At 39.9% G+C, this 12,810-nt stretch overlaps 1 non-coding gene across 1 annotated transcript; it reads right to left on the bottom strand.

The window, feature by feature from the left end:
* Positions 1 to 586: 586 nt before the first annotated feature.
* On the bottom strand, positions 587 to 694 carry LOC148548782 (small nucleolar RNA R71). Its single transcript, XR_015897458.1, has one exon. It is a non-coding gene; the product is annotated as a small nucleolar RNA R71 (small nucleolar RNA).
* Between the last annotated feature and the right edge of the window lie 12,116 nt (positions 695 to 12,810).

The raw sequence follows: 12,810 nt of genomic DNA, 5'->3' as shown, positions 1-12,810 counted from the left end.
ATAAAGGATCTCTATTATTATTATTATTTTTCTGTGCCTTCTTCTTTGTCATATGAGCAGGAGCAAGGATAAGAACATTCTTGTGGAAGCAGATCCAGAACCTGAAAGGACTCTGAAGAGAAAATTAAGAGAAGCTAAAATACAACAATCCAGAGATAACCTTTCAGAAATTTTCGAACAGGCAGAGGAGATGGCAGCCAAAAATAATAATAATGTAAGGAAGATGCTTGGTGACTTTACTGCACCTAATTCCAATTTACATGGAAGAAGCATCTCCATTCCTGCCATTGGAGCAAACAATTTTGAGCTGAAACCTCAATTAGTTTCTCTGATGCAGCAGAACTGCAAGTTTCATGGACTTCCATCTGAAGATCCTTTTCAGTTCTTAACTGAATTCTTGCAGATATGTGATACTGTTAAGACTAATGGAGTAGATCCTGAAGTCTACAGGCTCATGCTTTTCCCTTTTGCTGTAAGAGACAGAGCTAGATTATGGTTGGACTCTCAACCCAAAGACAGCCTGAACTCTTGGGATAAGCTGGTCACGGCTTTCTTAGCCAAGTACTTTCCTCCTCAAAAGCTGAGCAAGCTTAGAGCTGATGTTCAAACCTTCAGACAGAAAGAAGGTGAATCCCTCTATGAAGCTTGGGAAAGATACAAACAGTTGACCAAAAAGTGTCCTTCTGACATGCTTTTAGAATGGACCATCCTGGATATATTCTATGATGGTTTATCTGAGCTATCAAAGATGTCACTGGACACTTCTGCAGGTGGATCCATTCACCTAAAGAAAACGCCTGCAGAAGCTCAAGAAGTCATTGACATGGTTGCTAATAACCAGTTCATGTACACTTCTGAGAGGAATCCTGTGAGTAATGGGACGCCTATGAAGAAGGGAGTTCTTGAAGTTGATACTCTGAATGCCATATTGGTTCAGAATAAAATATTGACTCAGCAAGTCAATATGATCTCTCAGAGTCTGCATGGAATACAAGCTGCATCCAACAGTACTCAAGAGGCATCCTCTGAAGAAGAAGCCTATGATCCTGAGAACCCTGCAATAGCAGAGGTAAATTACTTAGGTGAACCTTATGGAAACACCTATAACTCAACATGGAGAAATCATCCAAATTTCTCATGGAAGGATCAAAAGCCTCAACAAGGCTTTAATAATGGTGGAAGAAACAGGTTTAGCAATGGCAAACCTTTTCCATCATCAACTCAGCAACAGACAGAGAACTCTGAACAAAATGCTTCTAATTTAGCAAATCTAGTCTCTGATCTATCTAAGGCCACTGTAAGTTTCATGAATGAAACAAAGTCTTCCATTAGAAATCTGGAAGCACAAGTGGGCCAGCTGAGTAAAAGGTTCACTGAAATCCCTCCTAGTACTCTCCCAAGCAATACAGAAGAGAATGCAAAGGGAGAGTGCAAGGCCATTGACATAAGCATCATGGCCGAACCTATGAGAAGAGGAGAGGACGTGAATCCCAAGGAGGAAGACCTCCTGGGACGTCCAGTGATCAATAAGGAGCTTCCCTCTGAGGAACCAAAGGAATCTGAGACTCATCTAGAGACCATAGAGATTCCATTAACCCTCCTTATGCCCTTCATGAGCTCTGATGAGTATTCCTCTTCTGAAGAGAATGAGGATGTTACTAAAGAGCAAACTGCCAAGTTTCTTGGTGCAATCATGAAGCTGTATGCCAAATTGTTTGGCATTGATGCTTGGGAAGTTGAACCTCCCTTGTTCATCAATGAACTAAGTGATCTGGATCAACTGACATTGCCTCAGAAGAGACAGGATCCTGGAAAGTTCATAATACCCTGTACCATAGGCACCATGATCTTTAAGGCTCTGTGTGACCTTGGTTCAGGAATAAACCTCATGCCCCTCTCTGTAATAGAGAAACTGGGAATCTATGGGGTGCAAGCTGCTAAAATCTCATTAGAGATGGCGGACAGCTCTAGAAAACAGGCTTATGGACAAGTAGAGGACGTGTTAGTAAAGATTGAAGGCCTTTACATCCCTGCTGATTTCATAGTCCTGGATACTGGAAAGGAAGAGGATGAATCCATCATCCTAGGAAGACCTTTCCTGGCCACAGCAAGAGCTGTGATTGATGTTGACAGAGGTGAACTAGTCCTTCAATGGAATGAGGACTCCCTTGTGTTTAAAACTCAAGGATCTCCCTCTGCAACCATGGAGAGGAAGCATGAAAAGCTTCTCTCAAAGCAGAGTCAACCAGAGCCCCCACAGTCGAACTCTAAGTTTGGTGTTGGGAGGCTACAACCAAACTCTAAGTTTGGTGTTGAACTCCCATATCCAAACTCTAAGTTTGGTGTTGGAGAGTCTCAACAAAGCTCTGCACATCTGTGAGGCTCCATGAGAGCCCACTGTCAAGCTATTGACATTAAAGAAGCGCTTGTTGGGAGGCAACCCAATGTTTATCTAATTCTTATTTTTATTGTTTTTCATGTTTTCTTAGGTTCATGATCATGTGGAGTCACAAAATAAACAAAAAAATAAAAAACGGAATCAAAAATAGCAGAAGAAAAATCACACCCTGGAGGAGCATCTGTCTGACGTTCAAACGCCAGAACAGAGCATAGTTCTGGCGCTGAACGCCCAGAATGGGAGCATCCTGGCACTGAACGCCCAGAACAAGCATGGTTCTGGCGTTCAACGCCAGAAATGGCAGCAAAGGGGCGTTGAACGCCCAAAATGGGCACCAACCTGGCGCTGAACGCCCAGAGTTGTGTGCAAGGGCATTTTACATGCCTAAATTGTTGCAGGGATGTAAATGCCTTGACACCTCAGGATCTGTGGACCCCACAGGATCCCCACCTACCTCATCATCTCTCTTTCCATTCATGATCATCCCTTCCTTTTTTTTTTCCATTTACCACTCACATCCATACACCCACTACCTTCAAAAATTCAACATCTCTCACCCACCCAATCCCACCCATATGGCCGAATACACACTCCCATTCATCTCCTCCATATCTTCTTCTTATTCTTCTATTCTTTCTTCTTTTGCTCGAGGGCGAGCAACATTCTAAGTTTGGTGTGGCAAAAGCATAGCTTTTTTGTTTTTTCCATAACCATTGATGGCACCTAAGGCCAGAGAAACCTCTAGAAAGAGGAATGGGAAGACAAAAGCTTCCATCAAGGGTCTATAGCTCAGTGGTAGAACATTTGACTGCAAATCAAGAGATCCCTGAGATACCTCAGGGGATTCATTTTCTTCCTCACAATTATTGGAAGCAACTAAGGGTGGAACATCAGGAGCACTCCATCATCCTTCATGAAATCAGAGAAGATCTAAAAGCAATGAAGGAGGAGCAGCAAAGACAAGGAAGAGACATAGAAGAGCTCAAGGACATCACTAAGGTGGATTCATTCCTTGTTCTTAATTCTTCTGCTTTTCGTTTTCTATGTTATGTGCTTATCTATGTTTGTGTCTTCATTACATGATCATTAGTAGTTAGTAACTTTGTCTTAAAGTTATGAATGTCCTATGAATCCATCACCTCTCTTAAATAAAAACTGTTTTAATTCAAAAGAACAAGAAGTACATGAGTTTCGAATTTATCCTTGAACTTAGTTTAATTATATTGATGTGGTGACAATGCTTCTTGTTTTCTGAATGTATGCTTGAACAGTGCATATGTCTTTTGAAGTTGTTGTTTAAGAATGTTAAATATGTTGGCTCTTGAAAGAATGATGACTAGGAGACATGTTATTTGATAATCTGAAAAATCATAAAAATGATTCTTGAAGCAAGAAAAAGCAGCAAAGAACAAAGCTTGCAGAAAAAAAAAAAAAAGAAGAAAAAAAGAAAAAAAATATAGGCGAAAAAAAAAAAAGAAAGAAAAAGAAAAAGCAAGCAGGAAAAGCCAATAACCCTTAAAACCAAAAGGCAAGGGCAAATAAAAAGGATCCCAAGGCTTTGAGCATCAGTGGATAGGAGGGCCTAAAGGAATAAAATCCTGGTCTAAGCGGCTAAACCAAGCTGTCCCTAATCATGTGCTTGTGGCGTGTAGGTGTCAAGTGAAAACTTGAGACTGAGCGGTTAAAGTCAAGGTCCAAAGCAAACAAAGAGTGTGCTTAAGAACCCTGGACACCTCTAATTGGGGACTTTAGCAAAGCTGAGTCACAATCTGAAAAGGTTCACCCAATTATGTGTCTGTGGCATTTATGTATCCGGTGGTAATACTAGAAAACAAAGTGCTTAGAGCCACGGCCAAGACTCATAAGGAAGCTGTGTTCAAGAATCATCATACTGAACTAGGAGAGTCAATAACACTATTCAAAATCTGAAGTTCCTATAGATGCCAATAATTCTAAACTTCAATGGATAAAGTGAGATGCCAAAACTATTCAAGAGGCAAAAAGCTATAATTCCCGCTCATATGATTGGAGCTATGTTTCATTGATAGTTTGGAATTTATAGTATATTCTCTTCTTTTTATCCTATTTAATTTTCAGTTGCTTGGGGACAAGCAACAATTTAAGTTTGGTGTTGTGATGAGTGGATAATTTATACGCTTTTTGACATTGTTTTTAGTATGTTTTTAGTAGGATCTAGTTACTTTTAGGGATGTTTTCATTAGTTTTTATGTTAAATTCACATTTCTGGACTTTACTATGAGTTTGTGTGTTTTTTTGTGATTTCAGGTATTTTCTGGCTGAAATTGAGGGACTTGAGCAGAAATCAGATTCAGAGGTTGAAAAAGGATTGCTGATGCTGTTGGATTCTGACCTCCCTGCACTCAAAGTGAATTTTCTGGAGCTACAGAACTCGAAATGGCGTGCTTCCAATTGCGTTGGAAAGTAGATATCCAGGGCTTTCCAGCAATATATAATAGTCCATACTTTGGCCAAGAATTGACGACGTAAACTGGCGTTCAACGCCAGCCTTCTGCCCAAATCTGGCGTCCAGCGCCAGAAAAGGATCCAAAACCAGAGTTGAATGCCCAAACTGGCACAGAAACTGGCGTTCAACTCCACAAATGGCCTCTGCACGTGCAACACTTAGGCTCAGCCCAAGCACACACCAAGTGGGCCCCGGAAGTGGATTTATTCATCAATTACTTACTCATGTAAAACCCTAGTAACTAGTTTATTATAAATAGGACCTCTTACTATTGTATTAGGTATCTTTGGTCTCAGTTTTAATTCATTGTTCATCTTAGGAGACTATTGATCACGTTTTAGGGGGCTGGCCATCTCGGCCATGCCTGGACCTTCACTTATGTATTTTCAACGGTAGAGTTTCTACACTCCATAGATTAAGGTGTGGAGCTCTGCTGTTTCTCAAAGATTAATGCAAAGTACTACTGTTTTCTATTCAATTCTTCTTATTTCGCTTCTAAGATATCCATTCGCACCCAAGAACGTGATGAAGGTGATGATTATGTGTGACGCTCATCATCCTTCTCCCTTATGAACGCGTGCCTGACAAACACTTCTGTTCTACATGAATTAAGCTAGAATGAGTATCTCTTAGATCTCCTAACCAGAATCTTCGTGGCGTAAGCTAGAATGATGGCGGCATTCAAGAGAATCTGGAAGGTCTAAACCTTGTCTGTGGTATTCTGAGTAGGATTCAATGATTGAATGACTGTGACGAGCTTCAAACTCGCGAGTTCTGGGCGTTAGTGACAGACGCAAAAGGAGGGTGAATCCTATTCCAGCATGATCGGGAACCGACAGATGAATAGCCGTGCCGTGACAGGGTGCGTGAGCATATTATTCACTGAGAGGAGGGGATGTAGCCACTGACAACGGTGATGCCCTTGCATAAAGCCAGCCATGGAAAGGAGTAAGACAGATTGGATGAAGATAGCAGGAAAGCAGAGGTTCAGAGGAACAAAAAGCATCTCCATTCGCTTATCTGAAATTCCTACCAATGATTTACATAAGTATCTCTATCCCTATTTTATTATATAATATTCGAAAACAACATTATCACTTTATATCCGCCTGACTGAGATTTACAAGGTGACCATAGCTTGCTTCATACCAACAATCTCCGTGGGATTCGACCCTTACTCACGTAAGGTATTACTTGGACGACCCAGTGCACTTGCTGGTTAGTTGTATCGAAGTTGTGACAGTTATGAATTAAGATCAGAGCACCAAGCTTTGGAGCCATTACCAGGATTTGTTTGAGCATGGAGATCACAATTTCGTGCACCACGTTGCATGCCAGTTTTGGCCTTTCTAATCCAAACCAAAGTATAGACTATTATATATTGCTGGAAGGCTCTAGAAGTCTGATTTCCATAGCCGTTAGGAGTGCTCCATTTGGACTTCTGTAGCTCCAGAAAAGCTCTTACAAATGTAGGCAGGTCAGATCTGGACAACATCTGCAATGCTTTCTCTGTCTCTGAATCAGACTTCTGCTCCAGCTCCTCAATTTCAGCTAGAAAATACCTGAAAATGCACAAAAACATAAAAACTCATAGTAGAATCCAAAAATATAAATTTCACACTAAAACCTATAAAAACTTAATAAAAACTAAATAAAAACTACTAAAAACTATATGAAAGTGATGCCAAAAAGTGTATAAAATATCCGCTCATCACACACGTACGCATGCCCCATGTATACGCGTCGATTTCCATTTTCGCAAGCACCACATGCACGCATTGCCGACGCATACGCGTGACCCCCCTCCCCTATTTCACATACTTTGTTTTCTTCTCTTCTCTCTATTTCTTCTTTTCTTTTCTCTTCCCCTCTCTTCTTTCCTTCCTCCAACTACCATCCACCACTATCATTCACCACTTACCATACTCTCTTTTGGTTAGTTTTTTAGTTTGTTTGTTAGTTTGTTTGTTAGTTAGTTAGTTTAATTTTCTATTTTGTTGCTAAGTGTTAGATTATTGATTTGATTTGCTGATTCTATTGAGATATTGCTGCTGATTACTGATAGGATGCTATTTTAGCATCATTGTGTGAATATTCATTGTTGGAATCCATGATTGAGGTTATAAATTGTTGCTTGGTATTGAGTTCTTCATGGTTAATTTTGTGCATACCAAGTACTCAAAACATTGCCTTTGAGAATGTGTTTGGATATCTAAATTGCATGTTATAGCGACCATGTAATTTGATTTCATTATCTATCATTACGCAATCTGTATGTAGTTGATGCAATTTTTGTTAGGTGATGCTTATTTATGATTGATTTTTATTTAAGTCACCTATTTGATGCATTAACATTAAGAATTGTGAAATTGATGAATCCATATTTTACGAGAATTTTTTGTTAGAATTGAGAGGATTTCATCATATAAACCTACATTTATTCCCTTAAACAGCATGCTTTTGAGCATTCCTCCCAAATTATGCTTGATTTTGAAAACATGCTCTTTTATGCTTAATTTAGTCAATTTTATTCCATTTGCCTTCCATTCGATACCTTGATGTGTTTGTGAGTGATTTCAGATGTATAAGGTAGGAATGGCTTGGTGAGAATGGAAGAGGTGAATGCAAGCAGGAGGAAGCATGAAGAAACAAAGGAGAAGAACATCGCGATGTGTGCGTGCGCACAGCCACTTGTGCATACACACAAGTAGCAGAGCAGAGCAAAGTGTGCGAGCGCACAGCATCTTGAGTGTCGCACAATCACCCAATGTATCACGAAGTATGCGTGTGCACAACCTCTTATACGTACGCACAACCTGAGATTTAGTGTGCATACGCACACGTCTGTGCGTACGCACAGGTACCTGCACATGCCTTCATTAAAAATGCACGTGACTCGCGTATTAAGGGGCTGGGAGGCCCAATTCAGATGGCCATAGCTCATACTGCAAGGGGCAAACATTGAAAAATGATAGCATATCATTAGGAGTAGTTTTTACATTTAGGGTTTTACATTTCAAGTGCCATTTTCCATTTTTGATCTTGGATTTGTGCTAGCTTCCATTGTAAGTATCTCTTAATTACTACTTTCTATAGTTACAATTTTGCTACTCTTTCTTGTAGTTAAAGTCATAGTGATAATCTATATACTTTTTGCAATTTTGATCTCTTCTTGATGATTTTGATGATTGATGATTGTTATATGCTTGGTTGAGTTGCCATTGTTGATTTTGATCATTTGTTGCTCATAGTCTTAAGCATTTTCTCAATTTGTCATGAGTAGTGTTTATGCCCACCAAGTGTTTGTGGAAATGTCAATTTTGATTATTTTGGGAAAAATGAGCAGATGGGTTCCTAGAGTTGGAATGTCCAACATTTAGTGATAATTCTTGGATTGTTAATTGTGACTTGTTGCTAAGTGATGACTACAATTGATGTATAACTACAAAAATTCCTTCAGCAAGTATACTGAACTATCCTCAAGTAAAAACTCACTGAGAGTGAGGTCGATCCCACAGGAATTGATTGATTGAACAACTTTAGTTACTGGGTAATTTATTCAAGCTAATCATGAATAAGTGTTGAGTGCAGAGAATTGATGACATGTCAACATGTCATGTTTTTCTATGCTTTTTCATACAAGAAATTCATGATTAGTGCTTAAATATTGAAAGCTTTTGTGCTTAAATGGTACATTTCTTTGATCTTTTGATTTTATAAACTTTTTAGGAAATAAGTGGAAAAAGAAGCAAAAAAAAAAAGAAGCACAAAATAAGCTAAAAAGGATAAAAGAGAAATTCTGGGGGACATTTTGGAGTTTGGGCACGCTTTGGAGCCTAAGGCCACGCTTTTAAAAATGTGGCCCATGATTTTAAAAGGGAGGGCGCTCTTGGCACGAAAACCCCACGACGCGCACGCTTACCAGACGCTTCCGCGCGGAAAAGCAATTTTGGAAATCCACGCGTGCGCACGCATGTCGCGCCGCGTGTATTAAGGATCAGTGTACACCCACAACGAACGCTATGTTCATTTTGAGAGAACGCCTGCGATACTTTCAGACTTCGAACTCGAAGAAGGGAATCGACGTGCGCACGCACCTGCCGCGCACGTGCCGATGGAATAAAAGTGGTGATGGGCGCAGACGCATACAAGACGCTGGAACGCAGAATTAATATGTTGCTATACACGCACAAGCGTACAACGCGCGCACGCGTACATAGCGTTCATAGCACGAACGGAGCATTCAGTTAATGAATGCTGCTCAAGGATGCGCTCGCGCACAGTACGCGCTCGCACCGATGATGAGGAATGCCAGGGACACGCACGCACCAAGGATGCGTCCGCGTGGGTGCCCAAACGCTCTATTCTCTAAATGAATGCTACGCTCTCCTGGAAGCTCCAACTCTGCTCAATTTAGCTGATTCCAAGCCCATCAACACACAAAAGCAAGCAGACCCCAAATTGACATCACTCAAGGGCACAAGGATCATCTAGAATAGGAATTTTGCAATAATATGTAATTTGTTTTCAATTTGAATTTCATTTGTAATTTAGGACGAGGCTCTCTTTGATACACTTTTATTTTTCTGCACTCTCTACATTTTAGAATTCAATTCAACTTTATGCAATTTCCATTTCTTACACTTCTCTACTACAATTTCCTTTTCTGCAATTTTAAATTTATGCAACTTTACATTTTAATTTGCTGTGATCTGAATTTACTTTTCATGCAATTTAATTGTTCCGAGTCTGATCTATTTCTTTCTTTAATTTCCCAGCAACCCACTCCCTTTACATTTGCTGCAATTTACATTTCTTGCTCTTTAAGTTTTTGCTAATTTACCTTCTGTACTTTATCTTCTCTGTAATTTACATTATGTTATCCAATTTTCATTCAATTTTACAACTGTCTGCTTGACTAAACTGATCACTCACTAAAGTTGCTGGATCCATCAATCCCTGTGGGATCGACCTCACTCTTGTGAGTTATTACTACTTGATGCGACCCGGTACACTTGCCGGTGAGTTTGTGTGGAATCTAATTTTCACTCATCACGTTTTTGGCGTCGTTGCTGGGGATTGATATAGATCGACAATGATTAAGTGGGTGAGAAGTCTAGATTAAGCATTTTCTTTGTTTTTATTCTTTTAATTTTCTGTTTTAAGTTGATACCAAGGTGTTTGAGTTATTGCCTCACTAAGAAATTCTTCTTTGTGACATGAATCTCAAATTTCATTGGTGCTGTGTGTCACAAAATTCAAATGGACTTCAACTCATCTTGTGATCAAACAAATTTTATGGTATATTACCCACCATCACCAATTGACTATTCTAATGGTGGCTGGGAATATCACCAAGAAAATACAAATTCTGAGCACTCCAATCAATAGAGATATGCTTCAGAACCACAAGCTGAGCAAGAGAATCATATAGGATATTTCCCACCACCACAAAATGATTCAGGTCATTATACTAATGGTGGATGGGAGTATCAACAAGGAATGAAAGAGTATGAACACCTTCCAGAGCCACAAGATGACTCGTACTGCTATAACAACCACTCATATTGTGACTGGGAGGGGCAAAATCAAAGGAATCTTGATGATCCATACTTTGTTCATCAAGAAACATCATCACTAGAGTGTTCTTTCAATAAATTCATGCAAGATTGTTCCCCAATGCCACAAAATGATACATACTGTGATGAATTCAACAATGATTTAAGTTGTGGTTGGGAGGACCAAAATCAGAGAGCATTTGACAGTTCATACTCCACTTATCAAGAGCCATCATCACTTGAGCAAACCTTCAATTCATTTATGCAAACTTGTCCAACTTCACCTCCCAGTTCCTCATTTGAAAATTCTTCATCATTTGACTATGCCTCAACACAAAATTCCCTCCAAGATCCATACGACTCATTTCACCAACCACAAAATTCATTCCACAACCCACAAGATTCATTCCATAACACTTAAAACAACCTCACCATAACACATCTATATCCACAAAATTTCTCTCAACCTTCATCTTTTGAGCTAGTAGCTGAGGATCCCCTTCAAAAGTCCAGAGAATTATTGGAATGTGATGCCAGGGCATTTTGGCCAGTTTCACTAACCTTTTCCTTACTGTTTTAGGGTAGTTTCATGCATTTTCTTAGGAAATAAGCAAGTTTTGGGTAGAATTTCACTTACATCTTGATTTAAGCATACATTGAGCACTTTACATGATTTCATGAGAATTTGGCATGAATTAGATGACAAATTGGATGATGCATGTCTCATGATGTGGATTAGAACTTTGATGCACTGTATTGCTTGATTTCAGGACAAAGGAAGCAAGAAAGAGCCACGTTCGCAGCCACGTTAGTCTAACTAACGTGACCACCAACGTGGAATGGGAGCTAGCTTGCAACGTTAATGAGAAAAGTAATCGCCAATAACGTCCTCGAAGCCATCATAGCCCACGCTAAGAGTCACGTTAACTAAGTTAACGTGAACTCTAACGTGGAAGAAAGAAAGTGGAGCCAACGTTAGTGACACTCACCTTTGTCACTAATGTTGGGCCAAGCTCATAAATGGCCACGTTAAGAGCCACGTTAACTCAGTTAACGTGGACTCTAACGTTGGGAAGCAAAAGAGAATCCAACGTTAGTGACACTCACCTTTGTCACTAACGTTGGCCAAGCCACAATGAGCCACGTTAACGTAGTTTACGTGGAGAAAGCATGTGATCGCCAACGTAAGTGACACTTACCTTTGTCACTAACGTTGGGGTGAACCCACACAAGCCACTATGAGCAACGTTAGTTAACGTGGAAGCTAACGTGGATAAGAGAGATGATGAGCCAACGTTAGTGACACTCACCTTTGTCACTAACGTTGGAGATGGCTAGCATTACTACGTTAGAAGCCACGTTAACCTAGTTAACGTGGACTCTAACGTGGGAAGTAGGGGCACATTGGAATGTTAGTGACAAAGGTAAGTGTCACTAACATTCTTGAAGGATTGGCAAGCTTACGTTAAGAGCCATGTTAACTAAGTTAACGTGGACTCTAACGTAGTGGGAAGGGAAGTCTCTCAACGTTATTGGAAAAGGTGAGTCCCAATAACGTGTGCGAAGGACCAAGAGGCAACGTTAGTGGTCACGTTAGTGCCACTAATGTTGAAGTTAACGTGGATTATCCCTGGGTGAGGAACGTTAGTGAAAAAAGTGATTGCCACTAATGTTCTCGAACCCATACTCTCATTTAACGTTAACCCACTAACGTCCTGAGCTAAACACCCTGCCTACTCCACACTTTCTCTCTGCAAGTAAAGCTAAGCCCACTGCGGAAGATAACTGCTTCAAACTCAAGATCCAAAGGCCCATATCCAAGACTTGAAGAACCAACTAGAAGATCAGAAGAGTAGTATATATAGGGGTAGTTTTGAATTAGAAAGAAGCTTTTGGGGGATTGGAAATTGGGAACTACTCTCTGTATAATTTACTTTCTCTGCACTTCTAGTTCGAGTTTTCATGATGTATTCTCCATCTTTGTTTTCCATTTCCAGAGCTATGAACAACTTAACCCCTTTCATTGGGTTAGGGAGCTCTGTTGTAATTTGATGGATCAATACTAATTTTCATTACTCTTCTTCTATATTTTCTCTTGATTTTACTAGAATGCTTTCAATCTTCATCCAATTGGGTAGTTATCATGGAAAAGAAGCTATTCATACTTGGATCTCTTCTGAACCATGGAAGAGGAATGAAGAGATCATGCTAGAAATGCTTTCTCATGTCGGACCAAATTGTGTTTGGTTGGGTATGGTGACTATAATCCTACCAACACTTGATTTGGGAATGCATGTGGTATAATCAATGACCATACTTCATCTCTTCTCATAAGCAATTGACCAAGGAATTGGCTATTGATCAAGATT

Source organism: Arachis ipaensis, chromosome B8 (genome assembly GCF_059453495.1).
Source record: "Arachis ipaensis isolate K30076 ecotype BB chromosome B8, ASM5945349v1, whole genome shotgun sequence".
Taxonomy (NCBI): Eukaryota; Viridiplantae; Streptophyta; class Magnoliopsida; order Fabales; family Fabaceae; genus Arachis; species Arachis ipaensis.
This window is presented reverse-complemented; position numbering and strand designations above follow the sequence as displayed.